We start from the raw sequence: 13,245 nt of genomic DNA, 5'->3' as shown, positions 1-13,245 counted from the left end.
AGAAATCACACTGTGTGATGTGCCACCATCACTTCCATATGAAATCCATGGATGTGAAATCTGCATGGCAGGACTTGCTCTGAACTTTCCCCCAGATCATTGCCTGATGATGTCACACAGGAACACACATCAAGGACAGTATTGTCTACTCAGATTGACAGCCACTCCCCAGGGTCTCAGGTGGAGGTCTTTCATGTCACCTACTACCTGATACTTTTAACAGGAGATGCTGGGGATTGAACATGTGACCTTCTGCATGCAAAGCAGAGCCGCTTCCATTGAGCCACAGCCCCTCCCACAGCCACCGTGTCATGTCTGGGATTTTCATTCTGAAGTCATGGCTGCACACCATGCAGCATCGTTTCTGCACCTTGTCCTGCTCTTTAAACTCAGCTGAGATGTGCAGCTGGCATGATACAATAAAATAACAACAACATTTGATTTGTATACTGCCCTTTAAGTCAACTTAACACCCACTCAGAGCGGTTTACAAAGTATGTTATTATTATCCCCACAACAATCACTTTGTGAGGTGGGGCGGGCGGGCAGGGGGCTGAGAGAGGTGTGACTGACCGAAGGTCACTCAGCTGGCTTCAAGGAGAGGAGTGGAGAATCAAACCCAGTTCTCCAAATTAGAGTCCTGCACTCTTAACCACTATGCCAAACGATACTTAACCACTACACCAAAGATGCACATTAACTGAAGGAGCTGAAAAGTGCTGCATATAGTGTTTTATACCCAATTCGGAATTTAAAAAAATGGAACCGAGGGCCAAGCTACACATGACGAATGACACTTGAACAGCAAGTGTATTTCTCCCTGTTCACTTGCCCTCCACTCAATCCACTTGCCGTTCAAGTGTCATTCGTCATGTGTAGCTTGGCCCTCAGTGGAGGATCCCTAATGCAACATTTGTACTTCAGAAATAAGACCAGGTAATTCAGGATAGCAGCAGCAACAACAACATTCAATTTATATATTGCCCTGCAGGACAACTTAATGCCCACTCAGAGTAGTTTACAAAGTTATTATTATCCTTACGACAATCACCCTGTGAGGTGGATGAGGCTGAGAGAGCTCCAAGAAGCTGTGACTATCCCAAGGTCACCCAGCTGCCTTCAAGTGGAAGAGTGAGGAATCTAAGAAATTCAGATAAGAAGAATCTTGGCATAGTCTCTACACAAGGGGAGCAATCTAGTTCACAAAGTAATTCTAAAGCCCTAGTACAGACATGGCCTTCACAGGGTGCTGCCAGTAATGTTTGCAGGATAGTTGTCAGTTGGGTGAGTCTAGCAACATAGCCACTTCCCATGCCAGCCTTGCCCCATCCATATCACTGCAGGTAATAGATTCAATGAAGACATTTTTTTACTGCAAACCCAGCCAAAAGAGACTCTGTCTTGAGGAAACCTTCAATGTGCCTTGAAAAAGACAACCATCAGTAATAAAAAAACAAGGGAATAATGAGTTTTCCGCTCTTATGATAAAAATAACCTCAACAATAAAAACTGTTCCAAAAATAAACCAGCTGCCTAAAGTATCACTGATTAGTAAAAAACAAAAATCAAAAAGAAATGGAAGCAAAAACACTTGAGCAAAGAAGAACCTTTCCATCTGACACCTAAACCTAGGTAAGCTAGTTATCAAGTGAATCTCAACAAAGAAAAAAGTTACACTAGTACAGTGCCATGGCAAAAAATGCCCCATCTCTGGTAGCCATCGATCTAATTTCAGAATTGCTTAGAGTTTCAGACTTGCATTGGGGAGACCCAGGCTCGAATCCTCACTCTGCCATGGAAGCTCACTGGGTGACTTTGGACCAGTCACATTCTTTCAGCTTAACCTAACTCATAGGGTGGTTGTGAGGATAAAATGGAAGAGAAGAGAATGATGTAATCTGCTTTGGTTCCCTATTGAGGAGAAAGATGGGTTACAAATAAAGTAAATAAATAAGTAAGTAAATGACATAAAGAGCCTCTCTGGAAGATCTTAACTGACAGGCATGTAAGCATGGGAGCAGGTTATCATTTGAGCTGTTGTTGAAAACTACTGGGAAACTGTAGCTCGTGCAGAGTGCAGTAGCCAGGCTGTTGCTGGAAATTAGGCTTTAGATCCATAGTATGTCAATAAGATCTTTGCACTGTCTTTCTCTTTGTTTCCAGGGCCAGTTAACAATGCTGGTGAATCTTAATTTAATTTAATTTAATTTAATTTAATTTAATTTAATTGATTTATATTCCGCCCTCCCCACACCAGCAGGCTTAGGGCGGATTACAATTTACATACATTTAAAATACATCTATCAATTTACACAGTTCATTATAAATATATGAACATCCTAACATTTAAAATACATATATATACATACACGTATAGTCAGCAGCATAATAAAATACACATACACAAGGCACCTCCCTTTCACCTTCACCAGAGTAGTTACAGTAGAACTCAACAGATGGTGGATGTTGCTAGTGGGGAGGGAACAGACAATGCTCAACTGGACGGGGTGGGGGGGATTCTGCCTAGCATCAACCATACGCCTGGCAGAACAGATCTGTCTTACAGGCCCGGTGAAAAGACAATAAATCCTGCCAGGCCCTGATCTCATTAGACAGAGTGTTCCACCAGTCTGGGGCTAGGACCGAGAAGGCCCTGGCCTTGGTTGATGCCAGGCAGGCCTCCCTGGGGCCAGGGACCTTCAGTAGATGTTTGTCATTAGAGCGAAGAGTCCTCTGAGGCTCATATGGGGAGAGGCGGTCCCACAGATATACCAGTCTCTGTCCACATAGGGCTTTATTGGTTAATACCAGAACCTTGAACCTGATTCAGTACTCTACTGGTAACCAATGTAGCTGATGCAATACCGGTGTTATGTGCTCACACCTTGATGTTCTGGTGATGACCCGCACTGCTGCATTCTGTACCAGCCGTAACCACCGGATCAGGTTCAGGAGAAGCCCAGCATAGAGTGCGTTACAGTAGTCAAGCCTAGAGGTGACCATTGCCTGGATCACTGTAGCCAAGTCACAGGACAAAAGATAAGGGGCAAGCTGCCTGGTCTGTCAAAAATAGAAAAAAGGCAACTGCAGTGACCTGGGCCTCCATAGTCAAGGAGGCATCTAGAATCACCCCCAGGCTCCTAACTCTCAGGGCCAGTGTAAGCGCTGCCCCATCGAGTACAGGAAACCGAGGACCCGAATCCACATTTCCGCAACTCAAGTACAGGATCTCCATCTTTGCAGGGTTTAGTTTCAGCCTACTTTGCCTCAACCATCCAGCTACAGCTTCAAAAACATGCTCCAGGACGTCCGGGGCTGATCCAGGCCGGCCGTCTACCAACAGATATAGCTGGGTGTCATCCTCATATTGGTGACACCCAAGCCCGAAACTTTGCACCAACTGGGTGAGGGCACGCATGTAGATGTTAAACAGTAATGTGGACAGTATTGCCCCCCGTGGCACACCACATATTAGTGGCCTTCGGGATTAGGGATGTGCGTTTCGGCATTCAGAATGCCGAAAGAATGCCGAAACAAAAGTGTTTCGGCTTCTTTCAGGGAATGCCGAAACGTTTCGGGGAATCCCGAAACGTTTCGGGTAGCCGAAAGAAAAAAGCCGAAACGTTTCGGGATTCTTTCGTCTTTCATTCGGCTTTTCAATGGGAAAATGCCTCCGTCTTCCCGGACGTCTGGGGGAGGCATCTTCCCACCGAATAAGCCCAAAATTGGTGGGGACCTTCCTCTAACCCTTCTCTAACAACCACCCAAGTTTCAGACAGATTGGACTTTGGGGGGCCATGTTATGGCCCCCCAAAGCAGGTCCCCCCATCCTCCCATAAAGGAGCATCTTCTTCATTATTTCCTATGGGGAAAAAATGAAGAAGCAGGCTTCCTTTGCCAGGGGTGGCATTTTGCATGCAAAATGCCCCCTTACCCTCAGGGGCCCTTCTCCCACCCCTCCTCCCACCCCCCACCAAGGCTCAGCCTGCTCCCACTTGGGGGGGGCATTTCATGGCCTCCCCAAGTAGGTCCTCTCAGCCCCTAAATTCCACCCCTTACAGCTCCACACAAACCCAATTCCCCCCAGCTGCCACACACAGACCCAAATCCCCACATTAGCCCCTCACAGACCCAAATCCACCCCCACCTGCCCCACACCCATAACCCCAGGAACAGGCTGGCAAAGGCCAGCCCTCTCCCTTTGTTCCCTATGCTGGGAACTTCTAAACTCTCTTTCCCTGGGCAATTCTGCACAGCCCAGGGGTGCCACAATGGTGGGCACACTTCTGAGTGCCAGCTGGTCCCTGTGAAAGAGCACCTGAACCACAGACACCCTCCCTCAAATTCCCCCACCACCTACAGAGATGGCTGGCCAGCCAGCCCCATTGTTCCCTATGATGGGAACCAACTGCACAACAAAGAATAAAACAAGAACAACACAAAATAAAGTTTTTTAAAAATTATTTTCTCCCTTCCAAAGTACAAGTAGGCAAAGCATTATGACACATAACACCAGCAGTCCCCCACACAGAAAAATAACACAACTCACTTAACATCAGAGAATCACAAAGCACGATTCCTGTCAAAAACACTTTATTTCTTGAACAGCTTTAGGCTACACAGCAGGGGGGGAACACCAAAGGGCATGGCAGCAGTATCTTACACAAAAATAACACAACTCACTTAACATCAGAGAATCACAAAAGCACAATTCCTGTCAAAAACACTTTATTTCTTGAACAGCTTTAGGCTACACAGCAGGGGGGGAACACCAAAGGGCATGGAAGCAGTATCTTACACAAAAATAACACAACTCACTTAACATCAGAGAATCACAAAAACACAATTCCTGGCAAAAACACTTTATTTCTTGAACAGCTTTAGGCTACACAGCAGGGGGGGAACACCAAAGGGCATGGAAGCAGTATCTTACACAAAAATAACACAACTCACTTAACATCAGAGAATCACAAAAACACAATTCCTGGCAAAAACACTTTATTTCTTGAACAGCTTTAGGTTACACAGTAGGAGGGCACAAAAGGGCATGATAGCAATGTACTACAAAAAATAATACAACCCACTTCACCATTTTTGACAGCAATTGTGTTTGTGTGATTCTCTGATGTGAAGTGAGTTGTGTTATTTTTGTGTAGTACACTGCTTTCCTGCTCTGTGGTGCCTTCCTACTGTGTAACCTAAAGCAGTTACAGAAATAAAGTGCTTTTGACAGCAATTTTTTGGGGTGATTCTTTAATGTGAAGTGAGTTGTGTTATTTTTGTGTAAGATACTGCTTCCATGCCCTTTGGTGTCCCCCCCCTGCTGTGTAGCCTAAAGCTGTTCAAGAAATAAAGTGTTTTTGACAGGAATTGTGCTTTTGTGATTCTCTGATGTTAAGTGAGTTGTGTTATTTTTGTGTAAGATACTGCTGCCAAGCCCTTTGGTGTTCCCCCCTGCTGTGTAACCTAAAGCTGTTCAAGAAATAAAGTGTTTTTGACAGGAATCGTGCTTTGTGATTCTCTGATGTTAAGTGAGTTGTGTTATTTTTCTGTGTGGGGGACTGCTGGTGTAATGTGTCATAATGCTTTGCCTACTTGTACTTTGGAAGGGAGAAAATAATTTTTTAAAAACTTTATTTTGTGTTGTTCTTGTTTTATTCTTTGTTGTGCAGTTGGTTCCCATCATAGGGAACAATGGGGCTGGCTGGCCAGCTATCTCTGTAGGTGGTGGGGGAATTTGAGGGAGGGTGTCTGTGGTTCAGGTGTTCTTTCACAGGGACCAGCTGGCACTCAGAAGTGTGCCCACCATTGTGGCACCCCTGGGCTGTGCAGAATTGCCCAGGGAAAGAGAGTTTAGAAGTTCCCAGCATAGGGAACAAAGGGAGAGGGCTGGCCTTTGCCAGCCTGTTCCTGGGGTTATGGGTGTGGGGCAGGTGGGGGTGGATTTGGGTCTGTGAGGGGCTAATGTGGGGATTTGGGTCTGTGTGCGGCAGCTGGGGGGGAATTGGGTTTGTGTGGGGCTGTAAGGGGTGGACTTTAGGGGCTGAGAGGACCTACTTGGGGAGGCCATGAAATGGCCCCCCCAAGTGGGAGCAGGCTGAGCCTTGGTGGGGGGTGGGAGGAGGGGTGGGAGAAGGGCCCCAGAGGGTTGGGGGGCATTTTGCATGCAAAATGCCACCCCTGGCAACACAAGCCTCCCCCAGCTGTCAGTGGTAGAGATTAGAGCACCTACTTGGGGAGGCCATGAAATGGCCCCCCCAAGTGGGAGCAGGCTGAGCCTTGGTGGGGGGTGGGAGGAGGGGTGGGAGAAGGGCCCCTGAGGGTAAGGGGGCATTTTGCATGCAAAATGCCACCCCTGGCAAAGGAAGCCTGCTTCTTCATTTTTTCCCCATAGGAAATAATGAAGAAGATGCTCCTTTATGGGAGGATGGGGGGACCTGCTTTGGGGGGCCATAACATGGCCCCCCAAAGTCCAATCTGTCTGAAACTTGGGTGGTTGTTAGAGAAGGGTTAGAGGAAGGTCCCCACCAATTTTGGGCTTATTCGGTGGGAAAATGCCTCCTCCAGGTGTCCGGGAAGACGGAGGCATTTTCCCATAGAAAAAAGCCGAAAGAATGCCGAAATAATGCCGAAAGAATCCCGAATCCCGAATCCCGAAAGAGATTCTTGTTTCGGCTTTCAGCTTTAACGATAGAGAATTTTCTTTCGGCTTTCTACTTTCGGCTATAGCCGAAAATTTTTGGCTTGCACACCCCTATTCGGGATGATAACTTCTCCCCCAGCACCATCCTCTGTCCCTGACCGTGAAGAAAAGAGACTAGCCACTGTAGTGCCGTCCCTTGGATTCCCACATTGGCAAGGCGATGGGTCAAAAGATCATAGTCAACCATATCAAATGCTGCTGAAAGGTCTAGTCAAATCAGCAGCGCCAATCCACCCCGATCCAGTTGCCTGTGAAGATCGTCCATGAGGGTGACCAGCAATGTCTCCACCCTGTGCTCTGGGCAAAACCCGGACTGGAAGGGGTCTAGGGCTGAGGTCTCCTTCAGGAAACTCTGCAGTTGTTTCTCTGCCGCCCACTCAGTCACCTTACCCAGAAACAGGAGGTTCGAGACTGGGCGGTAACTGAATGGGTCGGCAGGATCCAATGATGGTTTCTTTAGAAGGGGTCTCACCATCTTGTCCACCTCTTCTCTGGAAAGACAGTTGAAATGATAGAATATTACCCCCAAAGACGGCCAAGGGGCCTCTAGTTCACATACTGTATCAACTGTGGCCAGTAAATCATGGCGAAGAGACAGGACTTTATCAGCAAAAAAGCTCGCAAAAGCTTCACAGCTTATAGTCAAATTCAAATTTTGATGGTCTACACCTGAAAGGGAGACCAGTGAACTCACCACATTAAACAATTTAGCCAGGCATGAGCTAGCTGATGCAATGGAAGCTGCATAAAATTCCTTCTTCACAGCCTTCACTGCCATCTCATAGGATTTCATAAACAGCCTATAAGATGTTCTTGCTTCCTCGTTGCGAGATTACCGCCACACGTGCTCAAGCTGTCTTCATTCCCATTTCTGTTGCCATAGCTCCTCCGTGTACCAGGGGGCCTGGCGATTTTGGGGAAGAAGAGGACAACGGGGAGCGATTTCATTGATGGTCTTGGAGAGCCGGATGCTTCTCTGCCGCCCACTCAATCACCTTACCCAGAAACGGGAGGTTCGAGACCGGGCGGTGACTGAGCGAGTCAGCCCTTCACTGCTTGGGATCCACATCTCTCTCTCACTGCGTATGTGTGGATATATGTATACAATGTGTATATATAAATCCATGAACACCTCCATTCTTCTGATTGGAACCTCCATCCATTCATACAGACAGCAGAGGATGGCAGCATGATACTTCTCTATAGTAGCGCCCCTTCTATGAAATGGAATTCCCAAAAATGTGAGGAATGACTCCTTGCTCCTTATTTTAAGAAATCATTTATTTATTCTTCAGATGGTTATACCCTGCTTTCCCTGATGAGAACCCAGAGCAGTTTTCCCCTCCTTCATTTTTTTTCTCACAGCAACCCTCTGAAGTACATTTAGTATTGCCAAACCCCTGATGGGAGTGGGGGCAAGCTCTTGTTGCCTGCCACTGTTCCAAGAGGGAAAAACAGCACCATTTCCAGTATGATGATGTCACTTCTGGAGAAAACCCAGAAGTAATGGTGGATAACTCTAGAAATCTATGGTTTACCGCTGAGTTTCTGGCAATTCCTAGAGCTACTCACTGTCATTTCCAGATTTTCCCATAAAGAGATGTGACTCTGGTGACAGTGCCCACCATGTCCTAACCAACTCTTCCACTGGTTGCCAGGCAACCCTAGGTACGTTAGACTGAGGGCCAAGCTACACATGACGAATGACACTTGAACAGCAAGTGTATTTCTCCCTGTTCACTTGCCCTCCACTCAATCCACTTGCCGTTCAAGTGTCATTCGTCATGTGTAGCTTGGCCCTGAGAGTGAGTGATTAGCCTAAGGTCACCCAGTACACTTCCATGGCAGAATAGTGATTTGAACCAGGTCTCCCACATCCTAGTCTGACAATCTAACCACTACACCACAATGACTCAGCTTTGTAAGTCTGAGATCCTTCATTTGGGACCATTTAATTGGAACTCAGTATTCTAACAGCTGGTAGTATTTTATCTTAGTTTGTTGTATTTGTTGTTATCCACCTTGAATTTCCATGTTGGGGAGAAAGACATGTTTATGACTAATTTAATAAATAAAGAGATAACAAGCATTATGAACTGTACCTGGATGTAAATAGGTAGCCAGTGAAGCTCTTATAGAATTGTCAGATGTATTCCTACAACTTAGGCCTGCCAGCAATCTAGCAGACCTATCTGTATTAAATGAAGCTTCAAACAGTCTTCCAGATAAAGTACAATGCATGGTCCAGTATAGATGTGCATGGGTAGCCAGAAGCAGATTTCACCTATCAAGAAAAGCACAGCTAGCACACCAGCTAGATAAGACACAGTCTTCCTTCTGTAAAGACATCTGTATAATAGTAACCCTGAGTTGTGAAATTGCTTGTTTATACAAGAGTGGATTTAGTCTATATTCTTCCATTTGCCATACTTTCTATGTACTTCGGTCTTATCTGAGCTTCTGTACCTTGATACAGCCTAGCAAGATAGACTTGGGAGCAATTATAGAAATATGGATTCCCCAATTTAAAAGAAGGAGATATGAAAGCTTTATAAAACCCCAGACTCCCTGCAGACTTGGAAGGATTCCAAAAGACATAAAGGGGGAATGATAATGATCACAAATGTCTGATTCCAATTTTTTTAATTAAAGCATGCACACAAAAATATCTAGGAGTTGCTACATTGCCCAGATAACTTCAGTCTTCTTGGGGGGTTCATATTCAATGGTGGATCTTTTTGTTTTGTTTTTTGCTTAAATGGAGCATAATCTTCCACTTGAGATGGATGGGATTTCCATTTCAAGTTCAATAAGAATTTAACCTAAAGTTATATAATAGAATAGAAAATAGATGTATAGTACAGCATGGCCCAGACATATATAAAAACTCAAAAAGTCCTCTTTTATCTACAGAGCAGACGGCAGACATGGGGAAAGGAGGTCAGATTAAATACGTAAATTAGATCGGTGTGTTTTCCCATTCCTCTCAGCTTTAAACCCTATTGCAGAGTGGCAAAGAATCCTGATTTCCCTCTAACTTTCCCTTGTGCCCTGCTCGCACAGATTGCTTTTTGTAAAGCCTGCCACATATCCGTTCAAAATGTTTCCATCAAGGTTCACAGCATGGCTGAAGTTTCAGCCATCTCCCTCCTTCCTCTCCTTGACATTATTAGTTTATCTTTGTCCACTGGCAAAGTTCCCAAGCAATTCCAACAATAACAGTTGTTTCTCCGTGGCCAAAAAAGTCATCTCTAGTTCTGGTTGCCATTGATCATCCTCCTAGAACAGGGCATTTTCTTTTCCTGACCCATTTTTTAAAAGAAAAAATACATATTTGAGTGAGTTTGAGTCAATGTAAGTGTTGTGAAAGTGAAAGATATACAGCTGAACATGGAAACTTGTACTAATCAAAAATAGAAGGAGGCTGCTACACACACACTGCCCCTGTGCACAGAGTAAGGTTAATAAACCACAATTCTGATCAGCAACCAGGGCTTTTTTTCAGCTGGAACACGGTGGAAAGGAGTTCTTGACCTTTTTGAAAATGGTCACATGGCTGGTGGCCCCACCCCCTGAACTCCCCTCTGTCTGGAGATCAGGGGGTGGGGCCACCAGCCGTGCAACCATTTTTTCCGAGGGCAACCCACTGAGTTCCACCACCTCTTTTCCCAGAAAAAAAGCCCTGTCAGCAACGTTCCCCTTCAGTATTTCCCCTCCTATATGATGTGATAGGATCTCTTTCTCCCAGCTTTTCCTCTGTGTCCCAGGTTCACCTAAAGAGTGCTCCTTAAAGGAGTGGATGCTTTCTCAGTCATGTGAAAGTGGGGGGAATAGGAAACTTTTGCAGAGCCTTGGCATGTGTGCAGTGCAACCCATGCATGCAAGGTAAATTGTGAGTTTGGGAATGTAAAGGGCAGTGGCACAAGAACAGCTTCAGTAGGAGTATCATGGGGTCCAAAAGCCCTGACAATGGAAGGGCCCTTTGGACATAAGGAGATGCTGTACCTGCTCCCTCAGTAGCAGAAAGGAAAATAACAGACTAAGTAAAGACTACTTCTAGAAAAAATCCAGATGTGGATTGAAGTTGGCCCAGCCAAAGCAATAGGACAGCCATGCTGATGAGAGCTAAAAGAGACTGGCAATGGGGATATTTACGCAAAGCAGAATTGTTCAGGAGGGCATTTTTATAAAGGAGATAGGGCTGCATTATAACAGATTGCTCCAGCAAGAAGCATTGTGTTTCTAGTTACATAATGCCATGTTCTACATTGTTAATGATGTCATGTTTAATAATTGTGCTTCATTTAGATGACAACTTTGTTTCACATTGCTGTAATCCTATCCCTATCACATTGCTTATTATCTTGTTGATTGCCTTGATTTATATTGTGTAATCAACCCTTAGTCTCAGCAAGAAAGGTAGACTATAAATAACATAAAATAAATAAATATCTATGAAAAAAATAAGACAGAGTTTCCGGGAGTTGAAAAACCTGAGGTACAATTCCTGGGACACGATGATAACAGTATGTTACAACTTCAACAACATTTCAAATTTGTAATCCCTTCTGTTTTGATCCCCAAATCCTTATTTTTATTCTGTTTTTCCCTCATGCAACTCAAGTCCATTTCCCTCAATTTTCAGTTGATTTGTTTATTTTAGCATTTATAAACCTACTTTTATCACAGAAAACTGGGTCCCAAGGCATGTAGGAATAAAACCAATACCTCAGAACTTTTAAAACCCCACAAAAATACCTGGCAATAACCACTTTCTAAGAGGTCCACACAGTTGCACTTCAAATCAAGGGTATTAAAAGACTCATCCTACGAGCCAAACTCTATTATGAAAAGTCCAGTCTCCCCCCCTGAAACTTTAGAAGGGATATGAGTCTTCTATTATCCTCTGGAAGAGTGTTTTATAACATCACACCCAGTTGGAAAAGCCCACAAGCAGGCAGTCCTTGTTTATACTCTCACAGAGATTCAGACCACCAGAAGGCACTGCTGTGCTGAGTAGAGCTGCCACAGTGCCACACGGTCCTTCATTATGTTGCGTTCAGATCATGAAACTTCTTTGTGCCAAATTTTGCCCATAAAATGTATGCATTTATCATCAAGGTTTATACATCAATGTTCCTGTCAGCATGGGGGAGAGATTAAATACCCCTCTTCCCTCTGAACTATCACTCAGATCTGAACTGGGGTCACAGAAGGCTGTTTCTGTCATGAAAAATGTCGAGAAGATCCATTTTCTGATCTTCTAGCATTACAGGTGGCTTGGCCCTGAGTCAAGAAATTATGGCTTCTTGACAAGCATACCTCTATGATGCATGTGTTTGCAAACATATGCTCGTTGCATTCACACTTTACATTTTTAGATATACACTGAAAACATCTTAGGTACACACCTTAAAATTAATATTTCAGGAGTCCCTGATGCACATATGTGAAGATTCTGGTGTTTCAAACTGGGCATCATGCCACTAAATTCATGCAGAAATGGTTGCATTATTGCTTTGCTGAGCATAGGGAGCACAGGTCACTAAATTGTTGCTCATTCTGCTTGTCAAAGATAAACTTGATGTCCCACAATCAGTGCCTACATGAAAGCAATCAGATGACTTTTCTCAGAATTCAGAGATCTCCATGAACACAGCAGTCCCTCTGATCAAATGGCAGGTTAAGATGTTTTACTTTCATTTTGCCTTGGGCACTTGGGATAATTTTAGTCTGCAGTTACATTGACCCTGCTGTTTCAATCTGTTCTGATTTTACCATTAACTTATTTGGACTTTATGTATCAATTTCATTGTATTAATTAATTCTGAGTCACCTTGAACATTGTTTTCAATAGAATGGTGGAATATAAAATGTAATAGAAATAAATTTAAAAAATTGAATGTTGTTTCCAACTGTCATTGTCCACCGGTGAAAGGATGTTTCCATTGGCACAGGGAAGAAACTTTTTTTTTTTTTTTGCTGATTCCATGCAGACCCCAGGAGCAGGTGTTTTGGAGGAAGTTTCAGCCTGAACTAGGAGGTTTTTATTCCATTGATCAACAGTGGATTGCAAAAAACCTTGTGTTTCTCATTAGCATTTAGGACTAGGACAACCATTTATTCTCAGTCACGGAGATGTGTACAGATATATTATTTCAATTGCTTCAATTTTGCTTTTGTTTTAGATGTTTTTAATAATTCTGACATTTGTTTGCACTCTTTAGTTCTTTTTTTCCCAACTCCATTGATTTCAACGGGAAACACATTTCCACCTGTAGCTTTTTTGTGTGTTTTCCACCCAGTTAGGATGAAATTCTCAAGGACTGTTTGTCTCAACAAAAAATCCTTCCTGCCAAATTCCAAGCAGAGAGGAGAGAGTCACCCTCCCTGGCTTTATAAACAATTAGAATTCCAACTTGCATAGAGGAAACAGAAAGGATGTATGCATTGTGAATAATTTTTGTCTTCCTTTTCCCGTAATCTTCAAGTGGAGGTGGATAGAGAAGTATATTTTTGAACAAAATCAAGTGCATGGATGT

Source organism: Eublepharis macularius, chromosome 3 (genome assembly GCF_028583425.1).
Source record: "Eublepharis macularius isolate TG4126 chromosome 3, MPM_Emac_v1.0, whole genome shotgun sequence".
NCBI lineage: Eukaryota > Metazoa > Chordata > Lepidosauria > Squamata > Eublepharidae > Eublepharis > Eublepharis macularius.
The sequence above is the reverse complement of the archived record's forward strand: the minus strand, read 5'-3'. Positions refer to the sequence as shown.